The sequence below is a fragment of the Athene cunicularia genome (assembly GCF_003259725.1).
Source record: "Athene cunicularia isolate RWA chromosome 2 unlocalized genomic scaffold, athCun1 chr2_part1, whole genome shotgun sequence".
NCBI lineage: Eukaryota > Metazoa > Chordata > Aves > Strigiformes > Strigidae > Athene > Athene cunicularia.
In genome coordinates, this window is record NW_020799095.1 from 24,663,190 (window position 1) to 24,681,257 (window position 18,068).

At 37.8% G+C, this 18,068-nt stretch overlaps 1 long non-coding RNA gene across 1 annotated transcript in view; it reads right to left on the reverse strand.

Moving 5' to 3' along the window:
- Positions 1-16,500, reverse strand: part of LOC113476778 — an 18,417-nt gene extending 1,917 nt beyond the window's left edge. The window contains exons 1-2 of the long non-coding RNA XR_003397782.1: positions 16,402-16,500; positions 14,629-14,761 (exon numbers count right to left, since the gene is read on the reverse strand). This is a non-coding gene — a long non-coding RNA (uncharacterized LOC113476778). The remainder of the gene's footprint in view (positions 1-14,628; positions 14,762-16,401) is intronic.
- Between the last annotated feature and the right edge of the window lie 1,568 nt (positions 16,501-18,068).

An 18,068-nucleotide genomic window follows, 5' to 3' on the forward strand; every position in this document is an offset into this window, starting at 1 on the left:
GGGGACTGGTCAGAAGTCATGCATATTCTTCCACCCAGCAGTGAATTTCCTTTGCAGCATTCTTTTGCAGCAACGTGAGTGACACAGCAAATATGTAACTCTGTATGTGCACAGATAAGAAACTTGAGAAAATAAGGATGGAAAAGAGAAATTGTGAGTCTGATTACATATTCTTTTGACTTACTCCAGTGACAAATTCTGCTGCTTTTGAGTAGTGAACATACAGTGAAAAGACAGAAGACAGATTTTTGCATGAATGTGATATGTAATGCATATATCATAAGACAAAAGAAAATACTAAGTTAAAACAATTGTCAAAATGTTGTCTCCAAAATTTTATTTACAACTGTGTATCAATTTCTAATAAAATAAATTTTCATTTTAAGTTTCTTGCAGCATTTCAAGTCTGAGACAAGTAATATGATGATACTGTATTTTTCTGTGCTCTCATTTCACAATGAACTACATTAGCTGGAATACCCAGGAGAAACAGAAAACTTCAAAGCATGGCCCCAAATAATGTAAAGAATAGGTATGGTCTGAATACCAACAAAGACTGAGCTTTAAGTTCAAACAACCTTTTAAGACACTTCCCAAGAAATAACTTTTTTAATGAATTGAGGTCATCTCAGGGGTAACAGTGATGTAAAAGTTCCAAATCTGACTAGTTCTCCTCTCCTGCACATGTCTTTTATATCCTGCATAGCAGCTTGGGCATTGGGGATGACTCAGAAACACCCTCACTACCCTATCACCTCCCATAGTGCATAACTTCCAAAGCTAACATCAAAAACAGAACTTTCAAAACCTCCTAATTAGGAGTTTATTGTTCAGTTTAATCATCAGGGAAAAAGATTGGTTTTAAGAAATTCTCTACATAAATGAAGAGGAAGTTCTCCAGTCAGAAAACAAGCAGCAGACTTTCATAAAAAAAAAATCCTTTTCAAAATGTCATGAGACTGGATAATAAGTGTGAGTTCTGTAGAGTACTACTGCATTAGCAGACTTATCTCTGGTAGAGGCGAAAGCATTTCTTAAAACTAGAATGTGCCATTCAGCTACACCAGTTTTGACGAAGGTTTATTCACCCAAGCAGGAATGCCTAGATGGCATAGTTTTCCCAAAGCCCTTATTGAAAGAACTGTCAACTTAAAAGGCAGTGTCTAAAGCCCAAATTTCTGTACAAGATGGATGCATTAATGGTACATTTTGGGTAGCACCTCTTACCCAAAGAAAAGTACACTAAGGAAAGCTGAAAGATAATTGACTATGGTCTGAACAGAAGGCACACCACTTCAAGTGCCATGCTCCTGTTTTTATTCAAGAGAAAAATGACCATATTTTCTCATATTATTCATTTCAGGGGTTCCACATCTTTATCTATTGGGATGTCACTCTTGAATGATTTGTCATAGTGTCCACTGTCTTCCAGAAGGAGAGTTTCCACGTCTCTTAGTCATAGCATATGACATTTCCCCAAAATAGTCAAATTTATCATAAAGTCATCCCAGTAAAATTTGGCATGTGACCTGTGAGAGAGAGAGAGATGCAGATGTAAGTATGACCATACACTCTTCCTATTCTTAAATGACTACCAGCAGTCAGCCAAACTACAACCTTATTTAACCATTAGCTTTCACAGACAGTTTTCCTTAAACCCTTCAGTTCTCTTCACCAGAAGGACAGTTTAAGCTTTAGTAACTATGTCATTCTCTGATATTTTTGACAAGTGACTTATTAGGCCATCTAGAATCTTCAAGGGTACAGACCCCTTTCAGCCCATGAGCTTCTTACTGCTTATGCTGGAAATATAAGACAGCAGAGCAGGAGCGGTCCTGGAGATTCCTGAAATATGTGGCAGATAACTTCCTGATGCAGCTGGTGAGTGAACCAACCAGAGAAGGTGCCCTACTGGATCTTCTCTTTGTGAATGAAGGACTAGAGGATGATGTGGCAGTTGGAGGACGATTAGGGCACAGCAATCATGAAATAATAGATTTCTCTATTCTTAGAGAGACCAGGAGAGGCGGCAGCAGAACTGACATCCTGGACTTTCAAAGAGCTGACTTTGAGTTGTTTGGACACCTGCTTGACAGGATCCTTTGGGAGACGATCCTGAAGGGTATAGGGATCCAGGAAGGATGGGCACTCTTTAAGAAGAAAGTCTTAATGGCACAGGAGTAGACTGTCCCCAGGTGCTATAAGAGAAGCCGACGCCAGAGAAGGCCACTCTGACTAAACAGGGAGCTTTGGCTGCAACTCAGGGAGAAAAGGAGAGTTTACAGCCTTTGGAAGAAGGGGCTAGTGACTCACAGTGATTAGAAAGATGCTGTGAGGCTATTCAGGGCAGAAATCAGGAGGTCTAAAGCCCAGCTGGAAATTAATCTGGCTTCAGCAGTCAAGGATAATAAGAAATGTTTCTATAAGTACATCAACAGCAAAAGAAAGACCAGAAAGAGCCTCCATCACAGAAGGAAACATGGTGACAAGTGACGAGAAAAAAGCTGAAGTACTTAATGCCTTCTTTCCCTCAGTCTTTAATAACAACACTAGTTGTATTGAGGGAATCCAGACTCCTCGGCGAGCCAGAAGACAGAGACTGGGAGAACAAACCCCCTGCATTCCAGGAGGAGACAATCAGTGACCTGCTGCATCACACAGACATACACAAGTCTATGGGAACGGATGGGATACACCCGAGGGTGCTGAAGGAGCTGGCTGGGGTGCTCACCAAGCCGCTTTCCATCATTTTCCAGCAGTCCTGGCTGACCGGAGAGGTCCCAACTGATTGGAAATTGGCCAGTGTGACACCCGTATATAAGAAGGGTCAGAAGGATGATCCGGGAAATTACAGGCCTGTCAGCTTGACTTCAGTGCCCAGGAAGCTGATGGAGCAGCTCATCCTGAGTGCCATCACACAACACCTGCGGGACAACCAGATGCTCAGGCCCAGTCAGCATGGGTTTATGAAAGGCAGGTCCTGCTCGACAAACCTGTTCTCCTTCTATGACAGGGTGACCTGCTTGTTGGATGAGGGAAAGGCTGTGGGTGTTGTTTACCTTGACTTTAGTAAGGCCTTTGACACCATTTCCCACAGCATTCTCCTGGCGAGACTGGCTGCTCGTGGCTTGGATGGGCACACGCTTTGCTGGGTAAAAAACTGTCTGGATGGCCGGGCCCAAAGAGTTGTGGTGAAGGGAGTTAAATCCAGTTGGTGGCCGGTCACGAGTGGTGTCCCCCAGGACTGGGTGTTGGGGCCTCTCCTTTTAACATCTTTATTGATGACCTGGACGAGGGGATCGAGTGCACCCTCAGTCAGTTTGCAGATGACACCAAGCTGGGTGGGAGTGTTGATCTGCTCGAGGGTAGGGAGGCTCTGCAGAGAGACCTGGACAGGCTGGAGCCATGGGCTGAGGCCAACCGGAGGAGTTTCCATAACGCCAAATGCCGGGGGCTGCCCTTGGGCCACACAACCCCCAGCAGCGCTACAGGCTTGGGGAGGAGTGGCTGGGGAGCTGCCAGTCAGAGAGGGACCTGGGGGTGCTGATTGACAGCCGGCTGAACAGGAGCCAGCAGTGTGCCCAGGTGGCCAAGAAGGCCAATGGCATCCTGGCTTGTGTCAGCAATAGCGTGGCCAGCAGGGACAGGGAAGGGATCTGACCCCTGGACTCGGCACTGGTGAGGCCGCCCCTCGATTCCTGTGTTCAGTTTTGGGCCCCTCACTACAAAAAGGACATTGAATGACTCGAGCGTGTCCAGAGAAGGGCAACGGAGCTGGTGCAGGGTCTGGAGCACAGGTCGTACGGGGAGCGGCTGAGGGAACTGGGGGGGTTTAGTCTGGAGAAGAGGTGGCTGAGGGGAGACCTCATCGCCCTCTACAGCTCCCTGAAAGGAGGGTGCAGAGAGCTGGGGATGAGTCTCTTTAACCAAGTAGTAACTGATAGGACAAGAGGGAATGGCCTCAAGTTGTGCCAGGGAAGGTTTAGGCTGGATATTAGGAAGCATTTCTTTCCAGAAGGGGTTGTTAGACATTGGAATGGGCTGCCCAGGGAGGTGGTGGAGTCCCCATCCCTGGAGGTGTTTAAGAGTTGCATTGACATAGCGCTGAGTGGTATGGTGGAGTTGAGAACTGTCATTGTTAGGTTAATTGTTGGATTAGATGACCTTCGAAGTATTTTCCAACCTAGATGATTCTTCTCATCTGGTGTTGAAGAGTTGCATCCACAATTATAATTCCAGCTTGTGCCAGCTAGAAGTCCTTCACAGAATGTGCCCCTGTCCCTCCTCTCCACCCTCATCATGCCCTTCTGAGTGATACAAGGGGAAGTCACTGCTGTATCCAAACTGACCAGGGCCACGTAACCTTGATAGTAATACAGTGCCTAATGCCTTAGAGGCAACAAATCACCACAGCTTAACTAACTTCAGGGAAATGTATTTGTTCACAGGCTTTATATAGGACTAATGCAAGGTTCACTGGCAGTGAAAGATGGCATGAATATGCATAAGGGTACAGATTATTCATCTGGCATGTGAATGCTACCGTTCCCCCTTCAAAATCTTGCATATCTAAGCCCTCAGGAATTTCTAAAATAGACTGCAGTCCAAAATCAGATTAATAACTTTTAAGATTTTGACTTGGATGTTTAATCTTTCCCAAAGGTTCACTTTAAGAACCTGTTTAAGACTGTGTATTGCCACATATAACTCAGTATGAACAAGTTGAATTTCTGCTCCTTTAAATTTCAGAAATGCTTCAGCTTCTTCATACTTAACACTCCATACTTCAAGATTTTCTTTACTGTGACTTTATTCATTGTTCTTATTCTTTTCAGTGATGTGCATTTGTTTGAATGAATTCTTTTGACATTTTCCCTGTGTAATAATTTTCATATATGACATGTATATTATAATCTCAGATTTTATATTATTCTTAGCACCAAAAATAATGTGTAAAATACACAATTCGAATTTTTGCAATATATTCAATTGATACAAATAGCTTTTCTTTCTTTTTATTTTCCTTTTTTTTCTTAAAAAAACAAACAAACAAACAAACAAAAAACCAAACAGAAACAAAAAACAAAACCAACTATATTACTTTCAAGAAGCTACTGGATTTTTAAATCGAAAATGTTTTCATATATTTATTGGGATTTTGCTGGTTGGGGGTTTTTTAGTTATTATTTTTAAATGTATTGATAGCTCACTATTTGGTTTTTCCATTACAATTATTTGTTTCCATTTTGAAGCCTTATTCAGTGAAAATTCTGCACAGAATTTTGTAACATACCACAGGGGTTATGAAACACAACAGTGGTCTAAGCTGTCCAGTCTAAAGCATACTGAGAACATGGGACTCATTATACTTAAGGAACTGAAATCATTAGGTGGTAACAGCTTGTTGTCATACTAACTACCAACGTGGTCTGAATTAAAGAGGCACCCTGCTGAGATCTTTACCAGGACTCATTCATTAAGTCCCTCTCCTTGTTCTCATCTATTTTGCAGCTGTAGCCAGGTGAGAATTAACGGGGCAGTTTACATCAGGCAGATGGTAGGTTCCCCAGGACAACTCTATTTAAAGAATAAGGAGGAGGAATCAGTAACTGGATAATAAGTATGGGACAAATAGGGAGTGCAAGAATTTAGGGTTATTTTCTTTTGACTTGCAGTTGCTTCTGGGTGGAAAAGAAAGAGAGACTGATTTCTTATAGTATAGAACCTCCCTTAATAATTTAATTTCCCTGCATGTGTTACTGTTGACAATAACACTTGGAGTAACATATCTTTATTCTGACAGAATTCCTTCAAGTAAAAGGGAAGACAGCTCTCTGTTCCTGAAATGCAGAATTAGTTTATGTCTGTTACTGAGCTCATCAAAGATAATTTGTATATTAAAGGTGAAATTAAGACAACAAGTTAGTGTTTTCCAAAGTAGTAGGATCAAAGGTAATCAGAGTTATTTATTATACAACACAGGTACCTTGAAAAAATTTGCCCTCACCCTTTGTTTCCTACAAAATGATAGGGTTTGCTTTAGAAACAATCCTGAAGAAAGAAGACATGAGACAAACTCTAAAGCAGAATTGCTCTCTGACTGCTCATTGTCTGTCCAATGTGAAGTGTCCTTCAGCTGTACATATCTTGCATTTATTTTTCTGTTTTAGCCTACAGTCACAGGAGGTGAAGTAACGAATCACTCAAGTCTCAAGTCCTTGTACCTTTGAGCCACACCAGCTCCTTGCCAGGTTCTCTAGGCAACCCAGGGAGGGGGAAGTCTCTACAGGAAGGATCTCTGCCAGGATATAATGTTGACCCAAATAAATGTCAAACACAGAACATGTTGTGGCAAAATAATCAGTAATATTTGTCTCCTGTTTTATCATTAACCATGAAAGGGCAGATCTACATTCTCTACATGTGACTGTCCAACCAGTTCCTAAAGGTACTATCTTTACAGAGCACACAACCCCCCTGAGTAGTTTCCTTTCATGCTTTCTGTCCTTTTTACACTCACCGTGCTTTGTAATTACTTCCATGTAATTTGATGTGGGTTGCTTTCTTGTGATTTGTTGTGTTTTTACTCAAATGTTTTTATATACCAGAATGTGTGTGATGTATAATCTTGCATAACACTTGAGTATTGCATTTTTCTTGGTGATGGATTTCATCTTGTACATGACAATCTATGCTTGAAACTTATAAGCATAAAATTAAAATACCAAACAAATTTCTAAAACAGTTCCTTGATTTAGCAAACTGTACAGTATCTCAGAAGGCTTTAGTAAGCGTTTTCTTCCCCCACAGATTTCTAGACACCTAACTAAGATGATGTTCATTCCTCTTATACTTCATGCCCTGTACTTTCTGATTGTCTAGACTCTACCACACTCTTGTAAGAATTCAGAAGGGCACAAAGGAAAATATTTTTTAAATTGTTCTATTTCTGTTAAGGAGAAAACCTCAAAATTGTGGGAGTTTTCACTGATATGATCAGAAAAGTTTTGCAAAGACCCAGGCAATAGCCCAGGTGACAAGTACAGTATTTTGATTTCGATTAAGCTGATATGACTTTGACATTATATCCTTTTCAGAATACATATTTCCTGAAACAAAGTGGCTGCCATATTTCTCATGTTGACAGATCCTTCCCTTCTCTCAATTTCCTGGCACTTTATTTCTCAAGTAATCATGTTTAACATATAAGTATTTATAGATATAAATATAATTGTAAGTTCTCAGAAAGGGTTTCTTATTGGTGAAGTTATTTCTAGAACTAATGTTTAGCTTTTCAGAAGTGCTTGTATTAAATATGAGTTTCAAAAAATTGAGCATTTACTATGATAATGTTTAGGGAATTTAGGTGCACACATATTTTTATATTCTGTTATAGATTTTTTTTTTTTACTTGGTTTGCACAGTTCAATCTTCATAATAATAATTTTAAAAAAAAAAAAAAAAGTAAAAAGGAAAAGTTACATCAGTTATGGTGTTAGCTAACCTGTCCACCTGTATTTGATCAGGAAGCCTACAGTCTTTCCCTACAATACAGACTGTCCTACTACAGTCTTTCCCTGCAATATGTTTCCCTAGTATTCCCAGATACTCTAAAGTTACAATACAGCTTAACCTTTCATCTAAAGTTAGCCTTTCACCCTCTGTTTAGGAGATGTTTAGATTACAATATGGTGCCACAGATCAGAACCTGTCTCCTTTAAGTAAGTGAGAAATCAAAATGTGCTAGCTTGGTGTGTTTGCAACTTGGTGTTCTACAGCACTGAAGTTCAAAGGACTAATGTGTTGGTTTTTTTCCTTCTACAATTTCTACAAAGAATGGTCTAAGTAAAACAAGCAAAAAGCCAAAATCAGAAACTTCACTACAATTATATACTGCTGGTACCCTGAGGGATTAGAGAAACTATGAAGGAAGACTAGTTTCTCTTGTCTTCTCTCTTCTGTGTGACTGGAAAACTTTCCATCAGTAACTAAAACACCCCTGCCAACAGTGATAGTAATTCCTGGTGAGATGCAGATTAACCTAAAAAACCTTAATGTAAACATCGTACCTGGGAAAAACAAATTTTGACCTAGCTCAAACACTCTATCTAATAACCATTAACAACAATGACAGTTTGGAGGAATATGTTTTGATGGTTTGGTAGGGTAGCATATGATATACCCTAAACTGTATTTATTTAATATTTTTATGTACTTTCAAAGAAAATGTATAGATCTCTCCTGATTGAAAATGGCACATTCTCTTTGTCTGGCATAACATCTTTCTAATATTAAAAATTTCAATGTTTTGAAAGTAAAGGTCATACTAGAAATTTAATACCTGACTAGAAAAGATCTCTTCATCAGTTTTTTCTCCTTTGATCATTTAATTGTCTGTATCCCCATAAATATGCCTAAAGAAGAACAGAATAGATCAGTCAAGCTCAATTTAGGTCTTTGACCAAGATCTGAGCAATTAAAAAGATCTGTGCTATTTATAACACCTTCTGATACTAATGTTTGCCAGGTTAGAATATCTGTATCTTTTCATTTCAGATAATGAAAAATCCCCTGTGCGGTTCTGTGCATCTGCTTGAATTAGATGACTTAGTTATTTCTACTTGCATGCACATTTATTATTATGTTATTATACACACTGGAAGGATCACAGAATAAAGCTTGATCTAATACACTGTAGTTAAGGAAATTAAGCATACGCACTCCTGTATTAACAGCAATCTGCTTAAACGTCTCTCTGGCTGCCTCATGCTATGCTACAGATAAGCTAAAGAAAAGCAGGATCTGCTTTTATTCATTCCTATCTTCAGCCATCAAGTAAATGGCTGCTCATTCCATATTTTGTTAGCTATAAAGTGGAAAAGGTCTTTTATATTAAAAATCTGTGTGCATATTGCTTTCATAACTACTTTCAAGTAAGGAAAGAAAACATGAGTCTCATCAACAGCTTTTTATGACCTTTTAATATACACTGTGAGAACATAGCCTTTAGTTAGAATGATAAGCAGAAATTCCATCCTGATAGAGTTCAGAGGATAGAGTTATACCTTCTTTATTTTGTTTTATTACCAATATGGAAGATGCACAGCATCAAAGATGCTTGTGTTCCACTTGAGGTATTTCATTTCTACAGCTGGCACTATAAAAAAACCTCTTTTGAGAAAAAAATTAGTAACAGTAATGTGTAATATTAATAGCCATTTTAAGCATTTCCCAAGCTGTAGCACCACATCAGCACTAATCCAGCCTTCACTCATTCCCCTTTTTTCTGGATTCCATATTGTCTTTGAATATTAATTTTGAAACTTGTAAACATGTAAACACCTAAATACCTCTACTTCAGAACAGTCCATGGGTTAGCAGTTCACCTTGTTCAAAGATCAAGCAGCTCAGAGTTGTTTATATGCATTCATTCTTGCTGAACCAAGATCCTAACTTGACATGTTACATAGCAGGCACTGTCTTCTAATATTGCCATCTATTGCAACTATTGCTATAAGCTATGAAGGAACAAAGTTTCTTATCATCCTGCATGGCTTTACTCTTGAAAAGTGTAGACTGTTATCGATCTCCAAGTAAAAAAAAAAAAATCTCATCTATTATTTTATTACTATATTGAATCTATTTTTTCACACCTGAAAGATGGCTACTTGCTTGAAAGATTTGTGTGTTTCCAGGTACATTTGTTCAAATGGAAGTATTCACTTCTTTCTACAAAAGTTATTTTGTTCGTTATTCTGTTCATCAGAGGTGTGTGCTGCTAGAAGGTAATGTGGAAATTTTTTAATATTGAGCTGTTCAGGAAAAAAAAAAAAAAAGTATTCTTACTGCAATTGTGTATATATGTTTTTCACATATATTTACTGAATTGCTCATTTATTTGACAATTCTATGCATGAAAAGTATATAACTTAATCATATGATTTTGAACCTAGTTCTTCATGGGCAACTTTGGAACTGAATGGGAATTTGAGGACAGCTGGGTGAATTTCTGAAGAGGAAACTTTTGTTGTGACTTCACCTTGGTAGCATAAGGACCATGTTAAATTTTGAATTCCAATTAGCACCAATGTGCCTTTGTGTCAGGGTTTGTCTGTTCATGGACAAGAAAGACTGCTTTTTGCAGAATTGTATATTTCCCACAGAAATTTGAGTACCTTGGTGCTTTCTTCTCATTACTACAGGACCCCAGTTAAAAAGTAAGCATCAGGGAATGTACACATCACTTGAAAATACAGGATGAAGATGTCTGATGGGAAAGGAGAAGTAGGTAACATTAATCACAGCCATCTTCCTCTCAATCTGAATTTTGCGAAAATCATTGTCAGTTCCTCAGCATCCTTCCCGCACTTGTGAGGTGGGGTTAATGTAGCTAGTCAATTAGAAACATCCAAGGGCAAGAGAAAGAAATTAAAAGGTTCTTTACTGCATGTGGTATTTTTAAAGGGTGATTTTTATACCAAACAAGGAATTACTTCCTGAGAAAATGCAAGGGACATCTTAAGATATATAACACAGTCTTCCAAAAGAGTAATCTTTGCTCTTCCTAAGACTATCTATATAATTTGTAATAAGATTAGTTTCTTTTTTTATTGGTCTGCATTTGAATTAAGTAATTTGATTACTTTTTTTTCTATAGTTGGAAATGTTTCCAATAAGACCAAATAATACTAATTAATAAATATGTTTTGCCTTAGTTATATCTGAAATACTTAGACAAAAAAAAAAACAAAAACAAAAACAAAAACAAAACAAAAAAACCCAACAGCAATACGGTTACAAAACTGACTAAATCTCTTTATTATAGACCATCAGAAAAAACTGTCCTCACATTGATTAATACAAAATTAAGTTAATAGCATCAATAAGAAGGGAGACATCCTCTGTATGGCACCAGCCTGTAATGTGTCTTAAGCAACAGCCAATCTGAGCAAGTAACATTGATTTGATTCAGCTGCAAATAGAAGAGTTCAAAAGAAGACTCATAAAGTTTCATCACTAAACTAAAAAAAAAAAAAAAAAAAAAAAAAAAAAAAAAAAAAAAAAAAAAAAAAAAAAAAGCAAACACAGAAGAATTCCCCTCCCTGTGAGGCTTCAGGAACCACAGACCAAATCCAATTTGTTTTGCTCAGGTGAGTAGTTTCTCACTTGAGTGGTAGGTCAATCTAGGACAAGTAGACTTGCAGTTCAAAGGAACTGCATCTAAAATGAATGTAATAGGATAGTAAGGGTAGTAAATGACTCAGGATAGCAAATGACTTATTTTGCTAATGAAATTCCAATAGCTGACATTATGGCAGCTGTTGTAGTCTGTCCATTTATTTGATGAACTCTGCAAATCGTTACACAGAAGAGAGCTGGTTGAAAATAAACAACAGACTGATTTAAGCACTATCAGAAAAAAAGAACACTTCTGAAAACTGTCAGTTTTTTTGCTGTATCTAATGCAGAGTATTAAGATTCAACTTTGTATACCAGCTTTATTCCTATTCCATTACAGAGAGTTTAGAGGTTGTCATGTAAAAAGATAAATAAATGTTTTTACAGTTCCATTATTTGTAAAGTATAGTTCAAGTCCTACACCAAAACAACTGAAACACCAGACAAGGATCTGGGTATTTGTCACTAGTTCCTCTTTTATTAGTGATCAAGCCAAAATTAAAAATGTGATCATTCCAGATTTAGAGCTGTTCATAATCTGAATTCAGGGCGAGAAATTTGATTTCTAAGAGGTAGACCAGATCCTTAGACTTTAATATTGAAGCTAAGGACACCCATTACTGGGTGAATGATCCAATGAGTAAATTATTGAAAAGACTGGCATCAGTACCAGTCCAGGAGTGGTGGTAGTGTTAAGGTTCTTGAACTATAAGTCCCATTGGAAACCATATCATTATGCCAAAAGAAAAGTGCACGTTGAGACATTGGAGTGTCTGTAAGTTCAGACATTAGGGGCTTCACCCAGCTCTTATGCTCGTAGTATGGGACACCCTTTAATTGGCAATGACCACTTTGGATTCAACAGACAGCTGTTAGGGAGCTGGTGTGGCAAGAGCCCTCAAATTACTGTTATAATTGTGGAGGATGTTATAGTTACAATTTCAGTATAGTTTTGTATATCTTGTGCTTGAAGGCATAGCCAATGCACTTATTCACTAATTACCATGTCATCCAGGAGTTCCACAGTTACATTCTGCATAGATGAAACAGTGGACTGATTTGAGAGAACAGGTTAACCTGAGCCAAAGTGTTTGACTGGATTCCTAGCTGACTTCACAATGAAACATTTGACCAATTTTTACCATATTTCAGGTGAGAATTTTAGACAGACACAGAGATTCCCACATGCAGCTTCTGCGGTATGTAGTCCAACTACTGGGCACTATTTTAATGATTAAATATAAAGTTTAGTTCTGGGTGGCAACCCTGGTCATTCCAGAAACTCCTTCAGACAGTTTCAGCAACAGAATTGACTAAACTGTACATGGATACGCACTTGTAATAGTCAGTAGAACTGCTCCTGCAGATGAAGAATGGATCATGTAGGACAATCCTTTGCACACGGGTAAGATAGTTAGTAGGTGTTTTGTACATAGTTTAGGATACTCAATAGCAACAAACTGCATGTGCTCGAGTGATCACATGGGACTATGCACCAGGTGGGTGTAAGAATTCGCAAAAAACACTTCAGGGAGTCTTGTTGGATCCAACTGGACTCACTGTCATACTGAAAATGGGGATTGTCACTGTCAGGACAGCAGCTAACCATCCTGTTCAAAAGACTCACTTCTCCTATGCAATAGTTGTCAATAACTTCATGTTTTAGCAAACACTCTCTGCCAATGGTAATTCAAACAGTTGTGATTACAATAATGAGGAAAAGCAGAGAATTAAGGCTCTAAGTATTTAGCAAATAGAGAGTCACGTTTTATATTCATCATACATAAGACAGAAGTTTTTCATTTCATATGCATTCACAGCTGCTTCAGTGAGTAATTTTGAATAGTCACATGACTGCATGCAGATATTAGACTTAACAAAGACTTAGAGGCTTTTTCTGTGTGGGAATTTTATTTTAGGAACAGTATTTATGGTTTCTTATTTAAACTTGGATGCAACAAAGAAAGCAGAAAAGAAGCAAAGAGACTAAATTTTTATGCTTTACTGGTTTAGTCTCCTGAAGTAAAAAATGGCTCTTGAGTCAGACAATATTCCAGACTTTTGGTACTGTCTTTTACATTATTGGTAAATGGAATAAAATTAATTTAACTAGCGATATATGCCTCTAAAGCATATTTGATTTTGCAGTTGTCTCAGTGGCTTCTATCATTCTAAACTACTGTAATCAACTGGCTAAGGAGATGTTGAAATACAACGTCATAATTATGGAGAAGGGCCTGCTCCAGTGACCGCTATAATTTTTAGTAGCAGCCCAGGGGACTTTGAACTTGTAATGTAATGCTTATCTCAAAATAGTTCCATAATAGCCCATGAAGAATGGTGTGGTTTTGGCCTGATTTGGCCTCAAATTCCTAAATACTTCTCCCTCAATGGCTGTCCTATACCACTCCAAACTGTACCCTACTGATGCTCTAAAAGCAGCATTTCACTGCAACAAATACAGGAAGTGTTGACTTAGATGTCTCTACCTGCCAAAGACTTTCTGAGAGGATTTCTTGTCTAGTAGTCTTTCTTTACATAGTTTTGTTAGCTTTCATCTTATACAAATCAAATTTATCTCATTTGACTTTTATCACCATGATTAACTATGTTAGATGACCTGTTTAGTGGCTGCTTCTGTATACACTAAGATGTCACATCACAGACCATCACAAAGCCACTTGTGCTGTTGGCCATTTTGGGTCCAAACCAAAAAAAATTCAACTAGTTATTTTCAGTCTTAGAAATGGTCCTAGAGATGTTGCTTTTGTGCGCAGAGGAGTGAGAGCTCTATTCTTACTGAAGGGCAAGTACAAAGTTTCCAAGAGAATTTCTATACTGACTAATCAGAGCCGATTAACATCACTAGTATTAGTTTTAAAACAGACAACAAAAGTGATTTATAAATATTCAGGAGGTCATAACTGAATTTCAAAAAGCATAAAACACTTTTAGTTTGAAAAGTAGACCACAGCTGCTGACAAATTTGATTTGATTCGAAGCGAATCATTCCTACAAGTCCTTCCAACAGATTAGAAGCATAAATTACTTTCTTCACTATTCAAATTCACATCTTTACCTTTGTTACATAGACCTCCCCTATATTATTCAATGGTCTCCCTTTAATATTGATTTTTCATTTTCAACATTTAATTTACCAAGTAATGCTGTTGCATGGATCAGAATATTATGGGATTTATAACAATTTTGCATTAATTTATTCACCCACTACAATGTATTGTAGATCTTGAAAATCTACAGGCAGTCCCACACAAAATCACAACAGGTTTCACCCTCTAGTCTTCCAATATTGTTCTTCATTAGGGTTACTGCAATTTTTCCGTGATATTTCCTTCTAAATGGAAACCTTCATTTACAGTTCAATCTGGAAATATTACTGAGAGCAAAAAGAGTCTTGTAACAGGGTATTAACAAGCACTTTCTGCTTACCAGTGAGGGCAATATCCATTGCCTTCATCAGCTACTGTTCCTGGACCCCTCCTGGGAGGAGGATTTTCATGGGCTTTCTTAAAGTGGTAAATGGACCAAGAATCCAGGCAGTGTATATAGTTTGGTTTTCATTCTGAAAACAAAAATATGACCACTAACCAAAGAAACAAAAACATCTTTAGATCTTGTAATTATGACACTCACCTTAAAAATCCCTAAAACCAACCTGTTTCTTATTTTATATCGCTAGTCACACAGTTATTACTGGTGATTTCTCTTTGAATCTCAGAATAGCCAGGAGCTTTTAGCACTGCCATATGACTTTCTCCAGAGTGAACAGTAACGCAGATAGTTATTAGCCTGAGAGATTACAATATCACCATAAACACAGATTTGCTTGCATGAATATTTGCCGTGTGTGAATAATATGTTGTGAATCAAAGCGAATGTAATGTTTTTCTTCAAAGTAACATTTGCAAACATTTTCAGCATTATTTATTCAACTTTGCATATAACAGTTGGTAAATGTTGACTTGTTAACATGCAGCTTCTGTAAATATTGAATTTGTCTCAGCTTCTTTAATAGTTTAAATTTGCACGGCAATGAGTCAAGTTATATGGTTAACCTGATGGTCTGGTCTTGTTTTAAATTTGTTTGCTACATTTTCTCTTGAAGATGCTATTGTTGAGAATGAAGACTTTCTAAAAGACTGGTGTCTCCTGTCTCTGTCTTTGCTGCCATGTTTTATTTTCTTTGTCTCTCTAAAGGAAAAAGCAAATAAAAAGGAAACTTAAAAAAGTAATCGATTAATCACTTTTCCTTTTGTACATGTTTTTTTCCTATATTCCTGGTACTTTAGAATATAAGCTCTTCATAGAAGGGAATTTATGCTAGTAATTGTCTGCAAAATGTCAAGAATATTGGTTTTTAAAGAGACCAACAAAAGTTGGTTAAGTGTGATCAAGTCTTCTTTCCTGGTAGCTGCAGCTGACAAATAAGGTCTCCCTTCCATCATCCTGTATTCCTTCACACACAAACAGGCCGGTATGTCTGAATTTCTTACTTAGATATTACTGACTACATGGGCTACAAAAAAGAAATGTTGTGCTCTCTCTTACTGTTAATTATGTTTTTTCTTAAAATCTCCTTTGAGAATAAGTGATTTAACCCCCAATCTACCTAGCGCCTTGTGAATTATGCTCACGCCTCACTTTTTGATTATGGTAATGCCACTGATAGCATCAGCACAATAATTAATAGCAGGTTTTGTCAATTTTCTGCTTGACAAATCCTCCCCGAACCTTACCTACATCTTACCACATCTCACAGGATTACATTTCTTCCCTTCTCCTTTTAATCTCCTTTCACTTTTCTTGTCTGTATGTGCATATCTTGAGCTTGAATTTCAATGGTGCTTACTTTCTTCATCTCTGAGTGAAATAAAAGGAGTTTTGGGGTCTCCAAGGTTTCTGCTTTCTCATTTTCAGTGTTTAGTAATGCTTTACCAGCAAATCCTTCCCAAAACAAAATAAGGATAACCTGAAATAGGTTTTTTGTTTTTGTTTTTTTTTCAGGTGCACCTTGAAACAGCCAGTGCACAATAGGTTAAACAAAGCTATTGACAATTTCAATTTACAACTGGCAATAGAGAAATTATTAATAGAGAAAAACAGGAAATATCCACAGCAAGACCCCATTAACTAACAAATTGCTTTCAAAATACATTAAAATCATGCAGATCTTAGCAGGACTGTCTGTAGCACAACACTTACCTGCTTCCTGGCAACACAGTTACAAAGGCGAAGTGTGTCTCATTCCACTTGTGATTTTATAATGAGATGTGAGTCTACATTAAAGAGTAACATGTTTGTTTTCTGAGTGAAATTCCCCAGGTATTCCAGGATGCCAGGCAGCCTTTCTATCTGTCTGCTGTATTGTTAGCGTGTTTCGTAAGTCTAACTCAAATGCAACTGAATCTTTTCCATTGAAAAACATCAGGTTTTGAAGCTAGGCAGACATCACATGCATAAAATGGTTAATTACGTTGTGGCTTTCAAAGGCAATCTTAGTCTAAATCATTTGCTGCTCTGTGAGAGAAGGGTCACCTATACACCATAACTACAAAGGGAAGAAAGCATTTCTGCTGTCTGTTCTGTCTCCATTTTGAGTGCAGGCTGCCTGCTGATTATTCTGCATTCAATTCTCTAAAAAGCTTATTAATGTGGTCTAGAGGGAGACTGTCAGAAATGGCAGACTGAATCAAGGGATTTTCCTTCAACATCCAAATGACATGCTGCAGCAAGAGAATTAAACAGATGACTAACCAGTGCCCTTTTGTCTGCAGATGAAGATGGGATTGCCAACTTGTAAACCAGCAACTGACATTTGGGTGGATTAAATCGTCCTGTTATTGTACTGCTAGTTTCTAATCACTGGTGCTTTCTTGATCTCAAGTGCCTCGGCTGAAAGCCTTCTCAGTTCTCTGAGACTTGTTTGCTGAAACCCTCAGCAGAGCTTTTGCTGTAAACATTTATCCATGGAGGAGTACTGCTCTGACACTGACTGAGGAGAAGAGTTGGCTTCTAGGTATTTAATTAAATCATTAAGCAGAAAAAGCTTTAGTGTCAACATTCACAAGTGCTTTACTATAGCTGTGGGTTGTTATAATTGAGTTTTCCTGCAAATGCTCTTTTCTCCCTCTTCCTTCTTTAAGAGATGGAATAGCTTGAGGTTCGTTTTGCCTCATGCTGTTAGTTGTAGTTTTGAGACTGTGCCCCACGCTGTCATTCTCCGACTTCTTTCAATCTGGTTGTTAGCTTTAATTTCCAAAATCAAGACTGGATGGCAACAAGGGGTTCTAATGAAAAGTGGGGAAACAAAAGTCATTTGATCATTAAGAATTCTTATGTGAAACAGCATATAATGTGGTCAAGCTGATTCTGTTCTGATTTTGTGAACTGTCAGATGCTTTTTACCTTGTAATTAATATTAAACGGGAGAATGCACTGTTCAGGATCCAAAGGTACCATGACACCTATAGAAGTTCTGTCCACATTTCTATTTGTCACCATTCTGATGTTTGTAATCTTAAAAAAAAATAGAACGCACTATCCCATTAACACTGACATTAGAATTTGTATTTATAAAGTAGGGGGCACACACAATTATTTGCTGCTAGTCAGTTCATCAAGTTTGTACATACAGGAGTACTGCTTTATTTAAAATAAAAGAATCCTGTATCTGCCAGCTTGGAACTAGTAGAGAAGTGCAAAATAATGCCCCTTCACAGCACTTTACTGAATGAGATCTGTAGAGAACATGCTTTTCTTCCCACACTCTGGGAAATCTCACTTCTACTACCTCAAATGGTCCATGCTTACATCTTCAACATAATGAATCAAATAAGAAGTTGTTGTCCCCTGGAGAAGGCAGGAAAGAA